We start from the raw sequence: 26,632 nt of genomic DNA on the forward strand, positions 1-26,632 counted from the left end.
CTGCAAAATCCACTGCAGTGGTCCCTACATTTATTTAGACAGTCCCTGTGGGTAAAGTCTGCTTCAAATGTTCCTTAACAAGTATCATGAATAATTTTTTTAAACAAACGCACAGCTCTTTTCTTAAATAGTACCAGAATAACTTCTCTAAACCATGCTAAGTGCACAGTGGTTAAACAAGGGCACTGCCTGCAGGGTCCTAGATGCTGAACAATTGCACTGAAGTTGTATGTGCTCCATCACATTTAGAGCCAGAGTCAGAGGTGCCGAACAAGATAATCCATTGGGTGCTGGAAGAGAATATTGCAATTTGATTTTATACTATTCTTATTGAAGAAAATAAGGAGATCAAGTAATGTTAAAATATGATTGCCCCTGGCACTGTTATCTAGTGCCTGCTGTCAGATGGTCTGTTTTGCTTACTGAAGGCAGAAAAGCTTAAGTGGTGAAGGGGAATTTCACAAGGCAAGGGAACTAAGAGTATAAATCTTCATTGTATTTGAGTTTGGAGCTTTTTGAATAGATGATATTTATGGGCATGCAATTAAGTGAAGTAGTGGATTAGAGCATCAATTTTAAGAAACTAGACCCCATTGAATGGACAGATGGCTTAAAAAGATTCTTTTCAAGAAACCAAAGATTAAAGACAATACTGACAATTCAAGCGCAAGCCAATTCCATTAGGTAAATTACAAATGAAACAATATTATAGGGTCTGATGAAAAGCAGGGAAAAAACTTTAAAAGAATTACAAGATTATCTGAAACAAGTATATCTGCTGCTGTTGTTGCCAGACCTTGTCCTGGGAATAAGTTGATTGTACAGCATGTATATATTAAATATAATTCTTCCATTCAAAGTAGTCAGGGTTTTTTTTTTTTTTGCATTATTCACTCAATTATTTTTTTTTTATTTTTATTTTGAAGCTGGAAACGGGGAGAGACAGTCAGACAGACTCCCGCATGCACCAGACCGGGATCCACCCGGCACGCCCACCAGGGGCGATGCTCTGCCCACCAGGGGGCGATGCTCTGCCCCTCCGGGGCGTCGCTCTATTGCGACCAGAGCCACTCTAGCGCCTGGGGCAGAGGCCAAGGAGCCATCCCCAGCGCCTGGGCCATCTTTGCTCCAATGGAGCCTCGGCTGCGGGAGGGGAAGAGAGAGACAGAGAGGAAGGAGGGGGTGGGGGGTGGAGAAGCAAATGGGCGCTTCTCCTATGTGCCCTGGCCGGGAATCGAACCCGGGTCCCCCGCACGCCAGGCTGTCGCTCTACCGCTGAGCCAACCAGCCGGGGCCTCAATTATTATTTTTAAAATATCAATATAATATCTTTTGCTACATGTTTCTTTGACATGAACTTCCTTACTTGTGATTATTAAACAGAGGAATGATATCAAAAGGATACAATATTTGTCTTAGTTTGTACATGAATTTTTCAGAGGATGTGAATGTTTTGAAAGGATCAGGAACAAGCTTTTTCACAAAGAGAAAGCCTTGGCAATATTTGAAAACCTTGAGAACAGAGCTGAAAAATCTACAAAAGTGCCTTCTTCTAGTAGTGGCTAAATTAAAAACTTTAAGAAACACTCAACTTTTCAATAGGTCAGGCTGAAATTACAATTTTAGAAATGGCATAAGACATATGCCCCTCACTTAAAATAATGAGATTAATTAATTAATCTCACTAATGTGAAAGTCTACAGTTTAGATAAGATTTTTAATTTTGCTGAAAATGGTCTCTATTAGAAGCAAGGACCCTTCCAGACTTACATCTCTAAGGAAGAACTACAAGCCCAGGAGTCAAGGCTGCATAGGACTGGACTGAGAGTAAAGCTAGATGGCAATGCCCATGGAGATTTAGCAGTGCTCTTATTTTGTGAAGATTTTCATCATTTTCATTTGTGCTCTGTTTCAAATTGCTCTAGGTTTTGAGTAATCTCTTTCCAATACCCAAGCCTTCATATTTTCCAGCAATTTTGCAAGACACAGAATTTTTCAGGAACTTATAGGAAACACCATTGCTGAATTTAATCTCCCAATCTTAAAATTTTATTTTTGGCATATTTTATAATAAAAATACATTAAGAAAACTTATATAATCAAATGCATATATTTTCACTGGACTCCATGGTCTATTTGTTTTATTTTATTTATTTCTTTTTTAATTGAAAGAGAGTACAGTCAAAAAATGTTTTGAGGCCACTGGTCCAATCTATATGACCTTGCATGAAAAGGAGCGAATAAAAGTAGACATCAACTTCAGTGGACAATGAGAGTGAGAAACTGTCAGGAACAGATCAGGCACAAGATAGAAATACAAGACACATATACCAAAGTAGAAATGCATGAAATGATGTCTCATGAAATGGATGCTTGGAAATATATAAAAAAATACATGGGTCATGCGGCAGATAAGAATGGGATTGCTCATTCTGAACATTCTGAACACCTGGTGGTAACATATATCACATTCCACTTTGGTTAGTTTTTACTGCTCTCTACTCCTGTGTGATCTCCGGGGACAGTGCACCATGTCTAATTCAGCTCTGTAAATCTTCGGCACTTTGCAAAAGCCCTGGTACGTAGTAGCTGACCCAAAGCATTTCCTAATTGAATGAAGTAATTTATGAATAAAGATGTGTGCTCACTTGTAAAGAAAATAGGGCAAAAAGCAAGAGAAGAAAAAAGAGATTAACATTTATCAAGTGGTTGTAATGTGTCAGAAGGAGAGCCAGGTATCTTATTATTCTAAATTATTCTTACAGCTGTCCTGATGAGATACATATTGCCATTTACATGAGGAAGCTGAGGCTCAGAAGTTTATTCGTTCGCCCAAATTGACACAGCTAGTAAGTAGCTGGCCCAGAGTTTTTAATGCAATCTGACTTGAGAGTCCATACTCTGGGCTCCTGCTTCCTCATGCTGACAGTAAGGGGTGGGATCTCCACTGAGGGTGCCGCAGTCATAACCTTCAGCCATTCTGTGCATTATACTAATGTCAGCCACAGAATTCTTTCATGTTCAGAGCATCAGCAATGTTATGGTTAACTCTAATTTCCCAACCAGGAAAGAAATATCAGACATTAATAATTTACTCCCCCCCCTTTTTATTTACCATTTTTTATAGTTCAATTCCAATGGATTAATTTTAGTTTATGTTTTAAAACTTAGATAGATATATATATATATATATATATATATATATATATATATTATTTTAAATGGGGGGGGGGAACAGAGAGACAGACTCCCACATGTATCCCAACCAGGATCTGTCAGGCAATCTCCATTTGGGGCTGATACTCTGATCAGCTGAGCTATCCTCAGTGCCTGAGCTGATGCACAAACCAATGGAGCCACCAGCTGTGGGTGGGGAGAGAAAGAGGTAGGGGAGAGAGAAGAGAAGCAGATGATCGCTTTTCCTGTATGCCTTGACCAGGAATTGAACCTGGGACATCCGCATGCCAGGCCAGTGTTCTTTCCACTGAGCCAACCGGCCAGGCTGAGTAATTTCTATATTAATGTGTTGATTGATCCTGTCTCCATAATGTAAAATATGACTTAGGAAATTCAAATGTTCTTGTGAAAAATAAAAAGTTTCCTAAGTTCAAGGTCACTGGTCTATAATCAAAATATAATCTATTAGATAAAAACAAACACTCACTCAGCTTGTTTAAAGTTTGTGAGTATATAATTCATGTATATTTTTATAGTTCTTCCTGTGGCATATTGATGATGTATATTTATTATATAGACCTTGGTTAACTGTCTGGTTTACAAAGCAAATAAACTTGTGAAAATATTGGCTACCATCATTATTTTTTAATGAAATCAACTTATTCTAACCCTATCTTAGCATAATAATGTCATTCAATAATTAGGAGTCTTCAAGAGGATAAACTGCATGGATAACATATTGTGTCTCTTTGTTGGTGAAAGGAAGGGTAAATGGGCTGTCACTCAAGCAGAGGGAAATTAATTATGAAACAAATAAACCTTAAATTTCAAGGTCCTTCAGTTTCACGGGTCTTTTCCAGGGACATGCAGGGGCTATATCAATGTGCTCAGATGGTCATATATTTTTGTAAAACTTAAAAAAAATTAAGATATTTTGGCCATAGTCTATTCCAAATGACCAACCATCAATCACACTTTCCCTTGGATCAGATTACAGTAGCATTTTTTGAATGCAGATAAGGGGAGTTGTCCTGGGATTATATTTAGTTTCTGTTTAGTGGGATATATGTATATGGTTTAAGAAAAGGCTGAATTCTTTTCATTCTGTAGAAAGGGATATTTCAAAGTAAGTGTCATAATAAGAGGTGATCAATTAAGGTAGAAAAGAAGGTGCTTTGGGAGTATTACAAGTGACAATCCTGCTACATTTCTCGATTTATGGTGCTTGTGGGTATTTGTCAGCTGTCAGAAATTTGTAATTTTTGTGAATTCCTTTTTATTCTAAAACAATAGTTGATTTCTGATTTATAGTTTGATAATTTTTCGCCTAACTATGACTCCCAGGAGGTATTTGTTCTAGGTCTCTCAAAACCTGGAACTCTCCTAACCCTAGAGAGTAACCTGAAACATTTGTCAAGGTTAAAATTCTAGGCTCTGTAATAGAGTTATACACATTTTTTAGACTAGATGGGAAAATCAATACCCTTTTTCCCAGCCAGGAATCATTTAAGTGATATTTATTCAAAGGAGAGACTAAATGGGAATAACAAGCCTAATCTCATATCTACTTGATAATTCCTCCTCTTATTTCAACATTACCCTGGTCAGCAAACAGAAATACAATTGTACCATTTAGTGGGTACTATTCAGTACAAGGAAACTTGAAGTAAACTCATGAAACAGTAAACAATCAAACAGAGTATACAAAGGAGGTATTATTGCTTTTATGTTTCAACCAGGCTTTCCTCCTTAATATGTCTGAAAAATATCTTCTTTTATATACAATATCAAAGGAAAGAGACCTAAAACCATCATTACATGATTAATGGTTTGTAAATGTGCTCAGAGCACTAGGGAAAACTTACAGATGCTTACAAAATCATTTACAATCTCCAAGCACTCTATGTTCATGTTCCCATCTAATATGTAAGTTCATGAAAAAGGAACATTTATTCCCATTAATGGACTTTAATTCTGAAAAAGTTAACCCATAAATTTTGAGGCAACATAGACAATAAGTTGCCATTCACAGACAGACATACAAACAAGAGCTTTTACAGATGAGAGATGCAAGGTCGACAGAGCACACTGAGCTTACGTTTCTTCCTGGAAAGCAAAATCAACAACTGAGGTCAATTTGCTTTATAGCCATACCTAATGAATAAGTTCTACTGCTTAAATTTCATCTTTGAAAGGAAATATAGACATATGCACTTAAAAAGCCTTAGCAGTACTGGCAGGAAGTAATTTCACATTTCAAAACATAATTGATTGGCATTATTTAAGGTTAGGGAAAGAGAAGAAAGATGAATCCTATGTAGTATAAGAAAATATAAATAATGAGAGCAGTTTTATTGTTCTCTTGTAATACTCACATTATCGTTAATGATATAATAACAGCTAATATTTATGAAATGCTGTCTAGCTTTAGGCAGTCTTATAAGATCACTGCATGCATTTACTCAATTAATCCACACCATATTTTATGCAGCTACTGTTATACCCATTTTTCAGATGGTGAAATTAAGGCACAGAAAGATTAAGAGATTACTCAAAAGCACAAGCCGCAGTACTGGTAAAGCAGGGGTTCAAATACAGACAGTATGTATGTATGGCCCAACCCTGCAGGCCGGTTTTATTTTATTATTTATTTTTTTATTTTTATTTTTTACAGAGATAGAGAGAGAGTCAGAGAGAGGGATAGATAGGGATAGACAGACAGGAATGGAGAGAGATGAGAAGCATCAATCAGATTTTCGTTACAACACCTTCGTTGTTCATTGATTGCTTTCTTATATGTGCCTTGACCATGTGCCTTCAGCAGACCGAGTAACCCCTTGCTCGAGCCAGCGACCTTGCCAAGCTGGTGAGCTTTTTTTTTTTTTTTTTTTTTTTTTTTGGCTCAAGCCAGATGAGCCCACGCTCAAGCTGGCGACCTCAGGGTCTCAAACCTGGGTCCTCCGCATCCCAGTCTGATGCTCTATCCACTGCGCCACTGCCTGGTCAGGCTACAGGCCGGTTTTAAAAAGAATTCTAATTTCAAATATTTTACCCTGAATCCTTAAAAATATTCTCCTGTTTCTCTTATATATGCCTTAGCTTCAGCTTCAGCAAACAGAGCTGCCACAAACCCAAAATAATCAGCTCCTTTAGCAGATACTTCTGTTAATCTATAAAAGAAAAATAAAATGATTCTGGAAATTCATGGGAAAATAAAACTGTTCCTTTTCTTCAGGTTGCTGTAAAAAAATGTGCTCCACTTTTTTGTTCATCAAGTAGGTGTCAAATTGGTGAGCTGAGAGCCTCTCAGCTTTGTGTGGTTTTTGTTATGCTTTTTCCCCAGAACAGGACTGTTATAGTTTTGAGTTAGGTGATCACAGCCGACATCACTCAGATGCAGCTGGAAGCATCCTTTCATGCCTCCCACAATGTTCAGGAGTCAGAGCTAGTGCAAGTGGACTGTCAGAGTCCCTTGCAAAGAATAATAGAAACAGCAAAATAATGTGTTATTCTGGGAACGACCTACATTGAGTGTTTGCTATATCAGCAACCATTGCCTAGCTCTTGATTTTCCAGAGGGTGGAAAAGCAAAAGCAAGGTTCTTTGAACCTTGTGACAGGGTTCCAGGCAATCAGAAGTAAGCAGAAAGCCACAAAGAGGAAAGCCGGGTAATGAAAATGAGAAGCATTTGGCTTCTTTATGTTCCCTTCCCCTGTTTTGAAGCTGTAGTCACTGTTTCGTGTTACCGGGGAAAGCCTAGGGGAATATCCCAGGCAAGACCTGAACAGCAAGGGCCACTGAGACACCATTAAGAACCGTCTACCTCTGGGCTCCTGGGTAGGTCAGAAATAAGCCCCTATTATTTTCAGCATTATGGTCCAGTGTTCTATGTTGACAAGTGCAATAGACCTTGAGGAAAGGAAAGATCAGTATGGACCAAGTGAATTGGTAAAGAATCATCCATAGGTAGTAGATGGCAGCTGGTATTGAAACAAGGACATTTATCACCACACTTATGTTTAGAAGATGTAACCTGGCAACCTTTGGAAGATGAATAAAAATGAGAGGTTGTGCTCACTTTTAGAGTGATCTAATTGTGGTTGATACATTTTTTTAACACTTTTAATTTTAGAATAGATTTAGTTTACAGAAAAATTGCAAAAATAGTATACATAGTTCTCATGTAACTGCAATTAACATCTTAGATTAGTAGTTCATTAATAAGATAATATTTATTATAACTAATGAACCAATATTGAAACATTGTTAATAACTAAATTCTGCCTGACCTATGGTGGTAGAGTGGATAAAGCATTGACCTGGAATGCTGAGGTCACCAGTTCAAACCCCTGGCCTTGCCTGGTCAAGACACATACAGGAAGCAACTAGTATGAGTACTGTCGATGCTTCCCACTCCCCGCCCCCTTTTCTCACTCTCCCTTTCTCTCTCTTTCTCTCTCTCCTCCCTCTCTCCAAAAATCAATAAATAAATTCTAAAAAAACCACCTAAATTCCATTCTTTATTCATATTTCCTTAGTTTTTACCTAATCCTTTTCTGTTCTGGGATTCTATTGGCTTCTTTTGGCCATGATGGTTTCTCAGACTTTCCTTGTTTGATGATCTTGACAGTCTTGAGATATATCGGTCAGATATTTTTTATCATATAATGTTCCTCCATTAGGATTTGTCTGATATTTATCTAATGATTAGAGGAGAATTATGGGTTTTGAAGAGAAAGACCACAGAGGTGAAGGGTCTTTCTCATCAGATCATATTAAAGGTATATATTATTGACACGACTTGTTACTGTTGATGCTAGTATTGAGCACTTGAGTGAAGTATGTCAAGCTTCTCCTTTCTAAATTTACTTTATCTACCTTTTCTCTATTCTTCATAAGAAAGTTCCTATTCATAGTCCACGTTTAAGGAATGGGAAGTTACGCCTCACATTTGAAATAATTTTGCACAGATTTGTCTTCTCTAATTTATAAAAGATATAAATTTAATCATTTATTGGTATCAAATAATAAATAATTTATTTTATAGTTTGTCTTATGATCCAATATTACTTTATTTATTCTAGCTTCATCAACTGGGAGCTCTTTCAGGGTTGTTTTTTGCTTCTGTTTGTTTTATCTCTGACATGTCCCATGGCTATGCTTTCATTATTGTTTTCTATAGCACATCCTTACCTTCTGGCACTACACAAAGCTTTAGGCTCATCTTGCATATTCCCTGCCTCAGTCCTAAATCAGACATTTTTCCAAAGAGCCCTGGCTCCTTATTGGAGAATGGTATTAAAAACCAAAATCTGGGTGCTCAGTGTATGGATGGATGACTTTATAAATTTTCTATAGAATTTTTTTTTAACTTCCTTAAAAGTAAATGAAAGGTTTTCCTCCCTGGCTGCTTATAGATGGCTGCCATCATGAATGACCCAGTGATTATCTAGACCAGGAAGTTCATGACCAACAGACTACTTCAGCAGAGGCAAATGGTCATCAGTGTTCTTCACCCTGGGAAGGCAACAGTACCTAACACAGAAATTTAGGAAAAACTAACCATGTACAAGACCACAGAAGATGTCATCTTTGTGTTTGGATTCAGAACACATTTTGGTGGTGGCAAGACAACTGGCTGTAGCATGATTCATGATTCCTTAGATTAGGCAAAGACCAATGAACTCAAACACAGACTTGCACAACACGGACTGTATGAGAAGAAGACCTCGAGAAAACAGCAAACTGAACACAGGAATAGAACACAGAAAGTCAGGGGAGGCTGCAGAGGCCCATATTGTGCAGGCAAAAGTGAGCTGGATATTGGACAACAGAAGGAGTAAAGATTAGGTTCTTCAGTGACTTTATCTGTGGGACGGTGCAGATTTTTCATGAGAGAATTAAAATATTAAGAACTTTTATTTGTGTGGTTGTTTGATATATTAAAAAGAGTAGACATAATTGCTATTTCAGCTTTGCATATGTGATACGGTCATTGGCAATCCTTCCCCCATAATGTACTCCTTTCCTTTCCCCTTTAATATCCACCTCATTCTCACAATATCTCTAGTTGGTCACCATGTTCTTGTTACACTCTAGACACTGGGGGAAATGTAGATGCCTTATGGTTAAGGTTTTCCAATTCCAAAGCTAACAAGTATAAAGCAAAAAACCAATTTCATCCTTCTGATCTGAATCACAGTCACCATTTCTACACTCATATCAGGCTGCACAGTTCCAGGTCAAATACGACTTTTGGGAGGGGTTAATTTTTGCTGCTATATATCATATTAGTTTTACACATAAACTTTTAAGGAAATGAATATAAACTTTTATATTATTTAAATGAATATTGCCTCATAATACATAACAGCACAAATATTGACATTGAGAGTTAAAAATAAAAATAGGATTCTAAAAAAATTGGGAATTTTTAGGCACTGTTATGTTTTCACTTAATTCCTTTCCAAAAAAAAAAAAATGAGTAATTTACTAAGAAAGCAAAATGATCTGTGCTATTTTGAGGAAAAGAGGATGCCCCTGCAAAAAATAAGAAAATTATATGTTTATTATTGCTTAATCCCAGATCAACTACAGTTGTTACCATAGGTTTTGTGTTCTTTTAATTCTGATATTGAGTGTAAATTTAGTAGGATCCATGACAATGGAGTCCAAATGAAACTTAACTATATTAAAGATGAAGCACACAGCATCTGAATAAAATGACATTTTAGAAGAAACTACAGCCCTTTAATCGGAATCATTTTTTTTAAATGAAAATGATGAACCCTCGCTAGGTGCTTCACATAAACATAAATCATTTCATTTAATCCTGTCATTTAGTCCTCCTGAATCAAGAGCTTTAAAACCTGTTTCAAAAATGAAGGTGAAGTTATTTGTCCAAACACTGATGAAGCTTTCAAAAAAGCACAGTACTGTACTCTTTTCCAACTAAAATGCATCTAGCAGACAGAACCATTCATATGCTGTGTAGACCAGGATCCCAGCAGGAAACAGCACATGCAGAATTGGGAAATCCATTGAGGGTTTAATAAAATGACTACCCCCAAAGGCATGGGCAAGCAGTCAGGAAGGTGTGCAGGCTCTACTCCAGGCTGGGCACTGTGGAGCTGAACCATCCCCCGGGATGCAGACAGCCACCATTGACCCACCCTGCCCTCTAACTGCAAGGAGGGAGTCAGGGAAAATGACACCCCCCACCCTTATATTGCTGCCTCTTCCCCATTCCTCCCTTAGGTTCTCCACAGGTCAAAGCCAACCACAAGGCACCAGGTGAGGGTGGGAAGGTGGCCCTCTCAGACTGTCCTGTAGAGCAGAGATCAGGATGGGAGTTTTAGGCACTGGGCATTAGGAGAGGTGAACAGAGTAGCTCAGCAAATACTGAAACTTCTCTGTTGGTTTGAACACAGCAACAACATAGAATTCACATTCATTTAAGTATGCTCATTATTTATCCTCTTGAAAACCAGCAGTGAAAGGCTTTTGCACTGAATCTTTCTAAAGGTATAAAAATCAAAGGTGAGTTTGCTTGTGTGGAAAAATAAAGAGAAAAACAAACATAGAAAAAATGCCAAAGGCTCAAATAGAGCCTTTGCTGGTTGACAAGGTAAGCTGAAGCGATGCCCTGCAGTATTTAAGATACTGTGAAGTCAAGAGTCTCCAGGCATTACTTATTTGCTGAAGTACTTCAGAATTGTAAGAAGTCACTCCAGGTTTCTGAAAAACTGTGGCTCTGGCTCTGTCACTGAGTGGTTGAATGTGTTTAGACAAGTGATTTGAAAGCATTTTGCTTCGGTTACTTTTTCTATCTCTACTATGATACTGGATGCTTAATGTTACATATGTATTTCTTTATCATATTAATGTTGCATTGGATCACTGTAGGGGGAACAATTAAGTGAATACGGTCAGCACAGCAGTAAGGGGTACTGTGAAGGTCACAGAGAAAGTGAATGAGAAGAGAACCCATTATGCTAAGAAAACATTAAGCACACTGCAGAATAGATGTTTCCAGCAAATTAATCCATTTCTCTGCTCATTTAAACTGATTTACCTTTTGTTTTTCTTTTAATTGTCTTGTTTTTTAATGCAAATTGTCTTAAATCTTTAAAAATATACAGGGAATAAGTCAACACAAGTACAAATAATAAAAAGTGGAGCTAACTTTTAAAATTCAATAATACAATAATCCTTGGAATGTACAGTCATGCCTCATATGCAGGCATTTCAGTTAAGGATGGAAAACCCCTGTTACCCAGTGACCTTGAAGCTATTGTAATATTATAGGGAAATGCATTATTCATGTTTTTGTGGTGATGCTGGTGTGAACAAATCTACTGCACTGCCAGCTGTATAGATGTATAGCACATAAAATTACAACAGGAGTGCATACTTTTCAGGTGTGTGTAACTGTACTCTATGATATTCACAGAATAATAAAATCGCCTAAGGCAGCACTTCTCAGAACTATTCTCCATTGTCAAGCAGCACATGACTCTATTATACTCGCCTTCTGCAAAAGAATCCAATTTGAATTTCTTCTGAATATAAATTATCGTATTTGAAATGAATAATTCCTCCTATTTTGCATACATCTTGATTTCAATAGTCTAGGCTTACTTCTAAGGTAAATTATACAACTCTGAAAAACAAAAACAAAATTCAATCTGTTCCCTGACCATAGTTTGTGATTTATTAAAAATGAGCTAATTGGGTGGGTGGGGGGATTTGAGCAAAAGAGAGAAGAAAAAGGTAAGTGATTTTCTCTCCGCTGCCAATTTATGGAATCTTAGACATTAATTTGGCCACAAAAATTATTAACCTAGAAAATCAAAATGAACTTTGATAAATTTGCTATTCATAAAATGAAGTGAAAAACTTTGCAAAGAGATAAATAAGCATTTTCCCAAAACCCTATAAGAAAACCAAAAGGAAAAATGTTCTCCAAGAGGAACCAGCAAACTCCATCAACTCATTTCTCCATCTGTGTCACAGGCAATCTGCAGTGCCTCTTAATGAGCTCTGGATAGGAGTCAGGTCCATCGGCTCACAGAGCCAAGGCAACACAGGAAGGAGGGAAATGGATGAGGCATATGGATCTGATTCATTTCAAATGTATGCACATCCTCAAGACGTTATTATGAATGATTTAGTTTGAAGACATTTTAGTGAAAAACTTCAGCCAGAGATCCTCCATTTCTCTAACACATAGAAAGAAAAACCAAACAAAGAAGAAAATTGAAAACTTCCCCTCCCTAACCAGTATGCATGTCTGTGTAGCATTTGCTGCTCCTATTGATAATAAACAAGCCAGGCTCACGGTGACACCAGTGGAGGACTCTTTCTTCCTTCTTATCTTATCAGTTACATTCCCTGCTTCTACTTTCAAGCTTATAGTCTGGATGTTTATCAAAAAAATCGAATTTTTCTTTTTTCAAAAATTGTCCATTCAGTATAACTTTGGCCTCAAAATTTTTGTATAAATGTCTCTGCCAAGCCAGAAGAGAATGATTCTGTTTTTCTTAGACTATACTGAATTCAAGATAAGTCTGTACCAACTTTCACATGGCTAACTCAATCCTCTCAGGTGACTGCACTGTTTCCTTTGGCAGGGCTACCTGAAAAGTCTTATTCATAGTTCTCTAACACTTTCAGATTTTTATTCAAGGAGTAATAAGCTGTTGCTTAATAAGTATATCCTCAAACCACCACATACATTGAATTTGACAATTCAAGTTTTCTATTGCATTAACTGTGACAATAAAAAAACTTATTGAAATTCAAGTATATGGATAGTTCTCTAGACATTGGGGAAATACCATGTTATAAGACAAAATCTATGACAATGATAAGCACTAAGAAGAGGATAATAAATAATCTGTGCCCCCAAACTAGTGTTCATTCAAATAACTCATCCTCACTGAGCATCCCAGACTACCAGGCATAATGTTAAGTGCTGGAAATAGAAAGATAAACAAGCAGGCCTAGTCCTTGACTTCACTGAGCATATATTCCATGTTGGGGACAGATGATTTTTTTCTGAAAAGGAGACAATATCAAGTAAATACATAACTGACCAAATAAGTAGAGATTGCAGTAAGTGGTACAAAGGAAAGATATAAGGTTTTGTGATAGAAAACAATGGGTGGTAGCCTACAGTATGTAGGATAGTTAGTGAAGGTCTCTCAGAAGTTTAAGCTGAGATCTGAAAGAGAAGCCAAACAGCTAAAAAAAAAAAGGTCTGTGGGGACAATAGATGGCTCCAAGTATAGACGGTGAAATCTAAATTTAAAAACCCTAATGGCATATCTAAGAATCACCAGAAGGCCCATGTATCTGGAACATTCATGTCATGGGGAGAGTGGCCTAAGATGAGCTTAGAGACAGACTTCTTTATGTTGGTCTGTAGGTTATGTAAGGAATGTGGACAGTTCCATGCTGGGGAGGAATGGGGTCTGATGCTTGTTTGTTTTTAATGGCTGTTTTCTGGAGAATGTGCTTGAGTGGGCAAGGACATGTTAGGACAGTGGTTCTCAACCTTTCTAATGCTGTGTCCCCGCAATACAGTTCCTCATGTTGCAGTGACCCCAAACCAAAAAATAATTTTGGTGGCTACTTCATAACTGTGATTTTGCTACAGTTATGATTCGGAATGTAAATACTTGATATGCATTATGTATTTTCCGATGGTTTTAGGCGACCCTGCCGGGGTCGCGACCCACATGTTGAGAACCTCTGTGTTAGGAGGCCATATAGCCATACTCTAAATGACAGTGGCTTGTGCCATAAATTTACTATTTTCTTAATTAAAGTAGTTAATTTATGTGATAGCAATAAACATAAAGAAATGTTGAAAGATGTGAGATTTATTTTGGGAGTAGAATAGGACTTGTGAATGAATTGAAAGTGAGGAATGAGGAAAAATGAGGCTCTATCAAATATCAGGTGGTATTGCCGCTTAGCAAACCAGGAGAGGATGGAACTGGTGGAGGCAGGGAGTACATTCAGAGTTGCATTTTGAAGAGCTTACGTTTTTGATGCCTATGAGCCAGGAGTCAGCTATATATCAAGGGAAAGGGCTGGGTAGAAATTCAGAAGGGCAGTTTTGCTCTAATGGAAGAGCAGCTGCAACTGGGTGTTCAAGGAAGAGTAGGATTCAGAGAAGTAGAAAGCGGGGAAGCCACCCCGGGTACTTAGAATTATGGATCAATGTAATTGTGAAACAATAAATGATAAGCTCGGCTGCAGTCGAGTTTTCTTGTAAAGACGTATTGAAAGACAAAATGTCGGAGATATAGTAGGGTCAGACTGACCGAACTTTTCAACTCAATCTTATGATTTCTTTTGATGTTTAATTTGAACTGAGTGGAATGTAAAGTGGGAGGTGTATAAAAAAACATTTTTAAAACAACTACGACTATTCACGCATAATTTTTGGCTATAGGGAAAAACTTAGATGTGGGGATCTCAGGACATCATTTCAGTAAACGTGGTATTGGATCTAAGATGGTGGGCACAGAAACAGAAATAAAAAGGAGAATATAGTAAGAAAAAGAAAACAATAAATTTATTTGGTTGCTAAGCTATCAAGGTGGGGGTAGAAATCAGAGGACATAATTTGGTAAATACCATTCACACTCTTTTTCTCCCTTAAGGATCCAGTGTACACTGGCCATGTGCCTAAGTGGTGCACAGCACACATGCTTCGCCTCGTGCTTTGTGTTCTCTGCAGTGGCAGGCACCCATCGACAAAGCAGGCATGGGAGACATCAGGACAAAACTGGTCATTGCTGCATGGAAATAAGGAATGCTGTAGGATAAGATTAATATCTGCAAAATCTGTACATTGACCAAAGAAACATGTAGAATGAAATGTGTTATATAGCCCTCACAGCAAGCATTTAATCTTTTTCTGTCTCCTTCATATTAGGTGTTTTCTCACATGGGAAGGGGATGATCACTAAAACGTAAATATTGCAGAAGTACACAAAATAAACAAGTAATGGGACAAATACTGCTATAGTCAAGAGCTAATTGAACTGTAAGGCAGATTAATAGTCATTTTCATGTTTTAGCATTATTATTCATGTTTTTAAAACAGTTTCTGGCCTTAGGTCTTTCCTTTTCTGTGCCCTGGTTTTACTATCTACAAAGGAAAATCATCTAATCTAGTGAAATGGGAGGAGTTATGTTTGCATGTGTTTGTATGTATGTATGTGCAGTGTGTGTGTGTGTGTGTAGAATAACATTTGTATAAGAAATAGAAAAAAGATAGAGGGATAACAGATAATAAATACTGACAAAATGCATCTTAGAAAAACAATATTAAATATAATGCATTCCTCCTAAAGCATTTTATTCAAAATATCAGTAAGGAAAATTTTAATAACATTAATAAACAACCTGTTCACAAAATATGATGAATAGAAAGTGTGACTCTCTTGGTTCATTTTAACAACTAATGAAAAGATAAGAAAGATGTAAGCAATTGCTTTCCGTCATGTCTGCCTTCATTATACTGATGATTGACAAATTATTTTGTATTGCACTTAGGGTCCAATATTAAATCCACTCATAATCATTTATCACTTTATGGCTCTCCTGTTCTCAGGAACTTCAGTTATGGTTAATGCCTACCTTCCTTTGGTAATTGGTGTTTCAAAGTGAAGTCATCTATTCTAAACTAGCCTTGGGTTTTGCAGAGACACATTCAATAAAAGCTTCTAGCCCTTCTAGACTATTATGCTGGTGATTGTACCATAATGGATACTACAATAAATGGTTGAAGAGCTTCCCAATGCTAAGAGGGCTGACAGGTTGAATATTGAACCACAATGAAGAGATGTCGCAAAAATATAATGAATACTTAATATTTGGTCTTTGTAAAGACCATCTCTGTAAATCGCAGCTCCTTCTTGGCATCTTTCATGTTTTCTCTGGATTATATGTTAATGGGCCCTCCTGGAGCACCATATTTCAACAAGTCACCCTGCTTCCCCCACCTCTCTACACACTTGCTTTTTATATTCTCCATAAATAGCACCTTGTCCTGTAATTCATCTTCCATGCCTCATTCATTCTACATCTGAGCTTCTTGGCCCTGTTTCTGCCATGTTATAATACTTCTCATGGCAAGCTCATGTTTAAAAAGAAAATCAATTGTTCTGATTCATTTGACATGAGCTTCTGGCTGTTTTTAGAATTTATTGTTCACTCTCAAGTCAATACCTCTATGATACCGTCATTAAATATTAAAAGCTGCTTAGGGCACACTCCTTTTCAGAAAGCTTTGCCCTGTTAATATCAAAGGGAATGACACTCTTCGTCCCGGGAGGATGTTTGGATTTTTTTAAATTGCAAGCTCTAAGACTTGGGTTTGACAGTTTGATACGGTAAGGAGGAACAAACACTACTGGAGACTAAAAGATAACTATGGGAGTTCAAAAGGAAGGTTGTGTGCTTTTCTATTTCTGCCTGCTGCAAACACTGTCTCATTAGTAAACATAGGACCTTAAATGAAACAAGAAGTTAGAACTTCAGCATACACAGCAACCTGGGTGAATCTGTCAATAAAAATAGTCTATGCATCTAAAGCTAAGAACCCACATTCTGCAGAGTTCAGCATTCTGTAGTGATGGTCCTGAACTTCACTTGCCACTACAACCCTGGTTATTAGCTTGGGTCTATGTCAATTCTCAGACCTGCATCTCACATTAAATATCTGAAGAGAGAAAACCAGGTGGAACTACACTTCTTAGTTACAAAGATGGTATTTCAGCAGTTGGGCTGCAAAATTCATCATGTATTTAAACAATTGATTCTTATTGCCAATATGCTGGTACTTATTAAGGACTTTTATTTATTTTATATCTGCCAAGGTTATTTAATTATGACTCTATTACCATTTTCTGTCTTTGTTTCAAAAGTGAACACTAAGTCAATTTCCTGAAGGTTTGCATGTCAAAAATATATGAAAAATTCTCAGGGATGTCCAGAGGGATGTCTAATCTTAGTAGTTCTGGCTGAGGAACTGATTGAGTAGTGCATGAAAACTAAGTTATTGTCCATTAGGGCATAAAGAAAGTGTGTGTGTGTGTGTGTGTGTGTGTGTGTGAGAGAGAGAGAGAGAGAGAGAGAGAGAGAGAGAGAGAGAGGTGGGCATCCGATCTCTACCCTTCATTTTTACCCTAAGGGCAGCAGGTTACACTATGTTTTAATGTTCATAAGAGGCCTGTGTGAAGGAAGGAAAAAGCTTCCCTAAGGCCTCAAAGCAGGTGGTTGCAGAACTATGGGAATCCTATGGATTGTCTGTATGCACTTGAAGCTCAGTCATTTTGGTGTGGAAGGTTATTCAATATCTGGCATTTGCATATCTATCTGGATTCATTTCCTTCTGTTTTCATCAGAAGCAATCTCCTCATTATCTCCACATAAAGTAAACTCTTCTAGGTCCTTCCACACCCTAAGGCACCATGCCAATTTTGTTTACACATCAGGTCTTCATTCTGTCTGAAAAGTCATCCTTTCCCTTTCCTGGTTAATTCTTTCTTTTCTATGATTTTGCTTCTAGAAGCACCCAAAGAGTCAAAGCCAATTTGCAGAACCATAACAGACCAGATAATGTTTTAGCTTAACGTCTGCATGAATCGCTCTGTTTCAATTTATCAAGCTCTGTCTGTGTGAACACAGCTTAGTTGCACCAGGCATTTATTTGTTGTCAGGCAAATGCTACTGCTGTAAATGGTGAAAAGCAGCAAATACGTCACATTACCACCAGGCACCATTTACTGGTCACCTGTCCCTGCAAAAATGAGGAATTTCAAAATGCAATAGTAGAAAATATTGTGTAAAAAAATGACTTAAATGAACAGTGAAGGAATATCAATCAAGTAAAACACTCTAATCACGCATAAGTCATCTAATGTGAGTGCAAAGGTCTGAGGACCAACTAAGGCATCCCTGCTGCCTTGCGCTTGTTTCACAAGAGTCAGAGTTGTCTCCCTGGCTCCCCAAAGTTTGGCACACTGTTTTGTACAGTAGGCATTTAATAATACTTCTTGAATGTTACATGAACGAACGACTAATTGAAGAAAGGCAGGGATCTATGTGTCTATTCTATTTCTTCTATATTTCTTACAACTCTTGTGGTAAAGAAGAACTTATTTTGTGATACATACTGAAGAAAAAGTTATAAGTACTATCTGTTCCACTCAAAGTTCTTAATTGCAAGCAAAAGAGTTTTTTTTAAAATGGCCAAACAGAAGGAGAATTATTAGAATATGCTATGGGCTCAGAACCAATGAGAGGCTGAGGATCAGAGCTTCAGAGGGTCAGAAAATTAATTCAATAAATATAAAAATCAGGAATTGAAAGGCATAGTTACTAGCTTACCACAGTAACTTAGCTACTTCTATTGACTCCTTTGCCAACTATCACTCAGTGTGTAGCTATCACAATTTCTCCTTATCCAGTGTATCTTACACTTACAGAAGAGTACCACAGTGGTCACAATAAATCCATGTGGCTATTCTGTCTCTGTTGGGCTGAGGGAGTAAAGGTCTAATGTCTTTTGCTTCTTGAAGAAAAGATGTAAACCAAGAATTTTTCTACTACTAAAACTACACAGAAATAATTTCTGAATCAAAAATGAAAGCATTATAAGGAGAGTAAATGGATTCTAGAAAACACACACACACATATATCATATATATATAATATAATATTTGTTCATGATAATTAATGTATTTATAACCCATGCTTTCTTATTCTTAAATGAATGAGCAATGAGAAATGGAATATATGCAATGCATTCTTGTGTTTTCAGGGTTTGATATTCAAATAATTTTGCTTGCAACATGATGCATTTACTTTTATATTCGCAACAAGTTTTTTTCTTGTGGTTTGTAAAATGAAAGTAAATATTTATGACATCACTGTTTTTTTTTACAGAGACAGAGAGAAAATCAGAGAGAGGGAAAGATAGGGGCAGACATACAGGAATAGAGAGAGATGAGAAGCATCAATCATCAGTTTTTTGTTGCGACACCTTAGTTGATCATTGATTGCTTTCTCATATGTGCCTTGACCGTGGAGCTACAGCAGACCAAGTAACCCCTTGCTCAAGTCAGCATCTTTGGGTCGGTCCAAGCTGGTGAGCTTTGCTCAAACTAGATGAGCCTGTGCTCGAGCTGGCGATCTCAGGGTCTCAAACCTGGGTCCTCTGCATCCCAGGCCGACGCTCTATCCATTGCACCACTGCTTGGGTCAGGCTATGAAATCACTTTTGATCTGTTTTCCTCACAGTATTAAAATGTCAAGGAAGTTTTTTGTTGTTTTTTTTTGTTTGTTTGTTAATACCATAGTTTTGCTCATTGCTGAGTACCAATAAATTCCTGAAGAGTAGAAACTTTTCTTTTTCACTACTATATCCTCAATGTCTAGAACAGAGACCAACACAAATGTGCAAGAAATACTAGTTGAATGATGATTTCGTAACAGTGTACTTTTCAGGATACTTATTAAGCAACTGCTTATAATACCATACCAACAAAAATGGGAACAATCTGCCCTGGCCGGTTGGCTCAGTGGTAAAGCATCAGCCTGGCATGTGATGTCCCAAGTTCGATTCCCAGCCAAAGCACACAGGAGAGGCACCCATCTGCTTCTCCATCCTTCCCCCTCTTCTTTCTCTCTATCTCTCTCTTCCCCTCCTGCAACCAAGGCTCCATTGGAGCAAAGTTGCTCTAGGTGCTGAGGACAGCTCCATGGCCTCCACCTCAGGTGCTAGAATGGCTCCAGGTGCAACTGAGCAACTCCCAAGATGGGCAGAGCATCACCCCTTTGTGAGCATGTTGGGTAGATTTTGGTCAGAGGCACACAGGAGTCTGTCTTTCTGCCTCCCTGCTTCTTACTTCAAAAAAATACAAAAAAAGAAAAAAAGGGAACAATCTATGTATCCAGCAAAAGGGAAATAATAAACATTTTGACACATCTAAATCTATGAGGTGTAATACTGCTAGGTTGCAGGATACAAAATTAATATACAGAAGTCTATTGCTTTCTTATATGTCAACAATGAAACTTCGGAAAATGAACTCAAAAAAATAATCCCTTTTATAGTTGCAACAACAACAAAAAAATACCAAGGAATAAACATAACAAAGAATGTAAAGGACCTATATAATGAGAACTACAAAGCATTATTAAAGGAACTCAAAAAAGACACAATGAAATGGAAAAATATTCCTTGTTCTTGGATAGAAAGAATATAGTTAAAATGGCCATGTTACCCAAAGCATTATACAAATTTAATGCAATTCCCATCAAAATCCCAATGTTATTTTTTTAAGGAATTGGAACAAAATATCATCAGGTTTATATGGAACTATTAAAAACACCAAATAGCCAAAGTAATCCTAAGAAAAAAATAACAAACCTGGAGGCATTACAATACCTGACTTCAAATTATACTACAGAGCCATGATAATCAAAACAGCATGGTATTGGCAGAAAAATAGACACACAGACCAATGGAGCAAAATTGAGAGCCCAGAAATAAAATCACATATATATGGGCAAATCATCTTTGATAAAAAAGCCAAAAACACACAATAGAGAAAAGAAAGCCTCCTTAATAAATAGTGCTGGAAAAATTGGAAAGCCACTTGCAAAAGAATAAAATTTAAGTACAGAATATCTCCTCACACAAAAATTAATTCAAAATGGAACAAAGACCTAAATATAAGAGCAGAAACAATAAATTACATAGAAGAAAACATAGGTACTAAACTCATGGACCTTGGCTGTAGAGAACATTTTATTAATCTGACCCCAAAGGCAAAGGAAGTAAAATAAAAAATAAATGAATGGGACTACATCAAACTAAGAAGCTTCTGCACAGCAAAAACAAACAAACAAAAAAAACTGACAACAAAACAAACAGCCGCCTGACCTGTGGTGGCGTAGTGGATAAAGCGTCAACCTGGAATGCTGAGGTTGCCGGTTCAAAACCCTGGGCCTGCCCGGTCAAGGCATATATGGACGTTGATGCTTCCTGCTCCTCCCCCCCCCTTTCTTTCTCTCTCTCTCTCTCTTCTCTAAAATGAATAAATAAAATTAAAAAAAAAAAACAAAAAAAAACAAACAGCCAACTAAATGAAAGATGATATTTTCAAATAACAGCTCAGATATATACAAAGAACTCACAAAACTCAGCAAGAAAGCAAAGAATCCAATAAAAAATGGGAAGAGGACATGAACATACACCTCTCCCAGGAAGAAATACAAATGGCCAATAAATATATGAAAAGATGCTCATCTTCACTAGCTAATAGAGAAATGCAAATCAAAACTACAATGAAATAGCACCTCATACCTGTTAGATTGGCTATTATCAACAAGACAGGTAATAACAAGTGCTGGAGAGGCTGTGAAGAAAAAGGAACCCTCACTCACTGTTGGTGGGAATGTAAATTAGTACAACCATTATGGAAGAAAGTATGATGGTTCCTCAAAAAATTAAGAATAGAATTACCATATGGCCCAGCAATCCCCCTGCTGGGTATATACCCCCGAAACTCAAAAACATTGGTATGTAAAAACACTTGCACCCCCATGTTTATCACAGCATTGTTCTGTGGCTAAGACATGGGAACAACTAAAATGCCCCTCAACAGAGGATTGGATGAAGAAGATGTGGTACATATATACTATGGGATACTATTCAGCCAAAGGAAAAAATGACATTGTATCATTTACAACATGGATGGACCTGGATAACATTATACTGAGTGAAATAAGTAAATTAGAAAAAACTAAGAACTGTATGATTCCGTACATAGGTGGGACACAAAATTGAGACTCATGGACATAGATAAGAGTGCAGTGATTACTAGGGCAAGGGGAAAGGAGGAGAGAGAGGGCAGTGGGGAGGGGAGGTGAAGGGGCATAAAGAGAAGCAAATATAGTGTGACAGAAGATAATTTGACTTTGGGTGATGGGTATACAACATAACCGACTGTCCAAGTGATGAGGTGATGTTTTCTCTAAGTCTATGTACTCTAGTTGACCAATGTCATCTTGTTAAATTTGTCTAAATAGCCTGACCAGGCGGTGGCGCAGTGGATGGAGCATCAGACTGGGATGCGGAGGACCCAGGTTCGAGACCCCCAGGTCGCCAGCTTGAGCGTAGGTTTATCTGGTTTGAGCAAAGCTCACCAGCTTGGATCCAAGGTCGCTGGCTTGAGCAAGGGGTTACTTGTTCTGCTGAAGGCCTGCAGTCAGGGCACATATGGGAAAGCAATCAATGGACAACTAAGGTGTCACAATGAAAAACTGATGTTTGATGCTTCTCATCTCTCTGTTCCTGTCTGTCTGACCCTGTCTATACCCCTCTCTCTCTGTCTCTGTAAATAAACAAATAAATAAATTTGTCTAAATAAAAATATAAAAAATAAATAAATCTAAGAGGTGTGTATGATATATTAAGATTTTCGAAAGTAAGTTACTGAAAAAACATATAAAAATTATATTTTTGTTGAAATATTATGTATATCTATAAAAGTAGTCATAGAAAAATGTACTAAAATGTTGACAGCTTATCAGTACAGTGAGTTTGGAAGGAAAGACTAAGAAAGATACTTCCACTTTTTATTGTACATAATTTCTTTATCTTTTATTTTGTGACAGAGACAGAGAGAGAGATAGAGAGAGGGACAGAAGGGACAGACAGACAGGAAGAGAAAGAGATGAGAAGCATCAATTATTCATTGCACCACCTTAGCTGTTCAATGATTGCTTTCTCTTATGTGCCTTGACCGGGGGCTATAGCAGAGTGAGTGACCTCTTGCTCAAGCCAGAATCCTTTTTGGGCTCAAGCAAGCAGCCTTGGGCTTCAAGCCAGAGACCTTTGGGCACAAGCCAGTGACCATGGGGTCATGTCTATGATCCCACGCTCAATCCAGCAACCTTGCACTCAAGCTGGTGAGCCCCCAATCAAGCCAGTGACCTCAGTGTTTTGAACCTGGGTCCTGTGCGTCCCAGTCCAATGTTCTATCCACTGCACCACCGCCTGATCATGCTGTACATAATTTCTCTTTAAAAACGTTTTTATTATTATAAAAGTGTAACATGTGTATTATAAAAAGTGAGAAAGTACTGACAAAGAATGAAAACATCAAATTTTCATTATTACCTTAGTAATAATGTCCTTTCTGTAGTATATGTCTTTTCAGACCTTTCTTTCTATGTAGCTATACACAAAGGTATATTTTTTACCAATATGAGATTATTTTATATATATATATAAAATATATATATATATAGAGAGAGATTTTCTAGTAAATAATACCTTTAGTTTCATTTTTAAGAAATTTTTATCTTATCTAATTTGTAAACATATTTGCAAATTAGAACTCATTGAAATTAAACTTTTGTTCTTAGAGAGGCACAGTTAAGTAAAAAAAGGCAAGCTGTAAATTGAGAGAAAATATTCACAACACCTATGTTTATCTGACAAGTTTATGACTCATATCCATAATATATAAATAATGCTTAAAATATATTAATAAAAAGATAAGTTTCTTAAAATAAATGGACAAAATATTTGAACAGTTGACAAAAGAAGATATATGAATGGCCAGAAAATACCTAAACAGATACTCAACATCATTAGTCATCAGAGAAATGCAAATTAAAACCACAATGAAATACCACTAAGAGCCCATTAGAAAAAGTAACATTTTTTAAAAGAATGACATTACCAAGCGGTGGCAAAGATGTGAATCACCTGGAACTCTCATATACTAGTGAGAACATAAAATGGTACGAATCATTTGGAAAACAGTTGGCCAGTTTCTCGTAAAGTTAAAAATATACTTATTAAATCACTCAGCCATTCCACTCCTAGGTTTTTCTTAAGATAAATTAAAAACAAATCCACACACACACAAAAAAAACTGTGCTTGAATGTTTCTAGCAGCTTGTTTTGTTAAAAGTCCCAAACACAGTCAATGACACTAAAAATTGATTTTATATCGAGGACAGTATATCACTTCCAGAGGCCAAGTCCAAAGCTGGGCCAAGGGAATGAAAAACTTCTCAACAATCTCCTTTTCTTCACAGAATGTTAAACATCATGTGACTCAGATTCTTCATGTAGACTATTTGACTCTCCGAAAATAAGCCGAGACACCCTGACCCTGTATTTGCTTACTCTCATTTCAAGATAGGATCAGTGTGTCTAGGTCTAATTTCACAGTCTTTTCCCTGTGTACTTCAGTCAGGCTTGGTTTCAACACGTTGGATTTAGCTTTTATGTGTTTTAGGGAAGAAAAGAGTAGATTTAGAGTCTGAAGATTTTAGTTTGTCTTTTGGCTCCAGGTCTCTCTATTTCTTATGTACACAAATAATGTCTGATCATATTGTGGTAGTAATTTAATACTAGACAAACCATAGCTTACTGTGACTATTAAATGCATAAATATTTGTTCAAAATGGAAAGAGCTCCACTAGTATTTCATATTTGCTGCAATCTTCAGGACTGCAGTCACACAAAGTAGATGACACTCCGTCACCTGAGACTACTTCTATGAAAACAAAACAAAGTTACCATAAATCTAGGATCTTAAAAAGCACTAAAGTCCTGTAAATAGTTTTTTGTTTTTAGGACAATTTCAGGCCTTTAAAGTTATTGTTATTTTTATCTTGGAAATGCTGCCTATTAGGTGCTGGAACTAATGACAAGCATGGTTGAGTATCTATTTATTATATTGTAAAGTCATTCCTGAAAATACCATTTGGAGAGGCAGTAAGTACTCCAGGATCAAGTGCATACATGATGTCTAAGCTCACTCAGCAGGAACACCAGTTCCACTTGAGACCTGTCTTAATGTAAAAAACCACAGCCACTGAACTATGAAGCTCTCTGGCTATCTAGGCAAAAAAAAAAAAAGAAAAAAGAAAGAAATAAAATTAACAAGTAAAACAAGCATTCATGGAATTTTGAAACTCCCAGAAGGAGACTTAGATATTTAGAGAATGTTTTATAATACCTTCAATCTATAAAGTGGGAAAGGAAAGATAATAGAAAGATGTGAAAATAAAAAAAATAATTTTCACAAAACAGAGCTGCCCAATTTGTTACTCTTAGAAGGTTATTGCTTACCATTTTATTTTCTTTGAATTTATAATGGTTAACAATATAACAGCACCATTAACTTTTTTTATTTTTAAATTTTATTTAGAGAATTAACTTTAACAGGGTGACATTGATCAATGAGAGTACATAGGTTTCAGGCATACATTTCTATAGCATTTGAGCTGTTGATTATGTTGTATACCTGTCACCCAATCAAATCATTTTCTGTCACCTTATATTTGTCCTTCTTTACATCCTACCCCCAACCTCTTCTCTGTCCCCCTCCCCCACACCCCCATCCCCCTGGTATCCACTTCACTTTTATATATGTCTATGAATCTGTTTTATATCCTACTTATGTGTGAAATCATACAGTTCTTAGGTTTTTTTGATTTACTTATTTCACTCAGTATAATGTTCTCAAGGTCAATCCATGTTATTATAAATGTCATTATGTCAATATTTCTGTGGCTAAGTAGTATTCCATTGTATATATGTACCACACCTTCTTTATCCCATCCTCTATTGAGGAACACTTTGGTTGTCTCCATGTCTTGGCTGCTGTGATGAATATGGGGATGCATATGTCTTTACATACCAAAGTTTTCAAATTTGGGGGACAGATACCCAGTAGAGGAATTGCTGGGTCATATGGTAGTTCTATTCTCAATTTTTTGAGGAACCACTATACTTTCTTCCTTAATGGTTGTACTAATTTACATTCCCACCAACAGTGAATGAGGGTTCCTTTTTCTCCACAGCCTCTCTAACACTTGTTATTACCTGTCTTGTTGATAATAGCCATCTAATAGGTGTGAAGTGGTATCTCATTGTATTACTATTTTTTTTTTTTAAGAAACAGAGAGAGAATCAAAGAGAGGGACAGACAGGAACAGAGAGAGATGCAAAGCATCAATCATCAGTTTTTCATTGCGACACCTTAGTTGTTCATTGATTGCTTTCTCATATGTGCCTTAACCATGGGCCTTCAGCAGACTGAGTAACCCAGGGGTCCCCAAACTACGGCCCGCGGGCCACATGCGGCCCCCTGAGGCCATTTATCCGGCCCCCACTGCACTTCCGGAAGGGGCACCTCTTTCATTGGTGGTCAGTGAGAGGAGCATAGTTCCCATTGAAATACTGGTCAGTTTGTTGATTTAAATTTACTTGTTCTTTATTTTAAATGTTATATTTGTTCCCGTTTTGTTTTTTTACTTTAAAATAAGATATGTGCAGTGTGCATAGGGATTTGTTCATAGTTTTTTTAATAGTCCGGCCCTCCAATGGTCTGAGGGACAG

The 26,632-nt window shown here is 37.1% G+C and overlaps 1 protein-coding gene and 1 pseudogene across 5 annotated transcripts in view; one reads left to right on the plus strand and one right to left on the minus strand.

The window, feature by feature from the left end:
• ARHGAP24 (Rho GTPase activating protein 24) overlaps positions 1 to 26,632 on the minus strand; it is an 881,345-nt gene that overhangs the window by 155,312 nt on the left and 699,401 nt on the right. The gene's annotated exons all lie outside the window — the stretch shown is intronic.
• LOC136338031 (small ribosomal subunit protein eS24-like) lies at positions 8,607 to 9,020 on the plus strand (annotated as a pseudogene).

Source organism: Saccopteryx bilineata, chromosome 5 (assembly GCF_036850765.1).
Source record: "Saccopteryx bilineata isolate mSacBil1 chromosome 5, mSacBil1_pri_phased_curated, whole genome shotgun sequence".
Lineage (NCBI taxonomy): Eukaryota > Metazoa > Chordata > Mammalia > Chiroptera > Emballonuridae > Saccopteryx > Saccopteryx bilineata.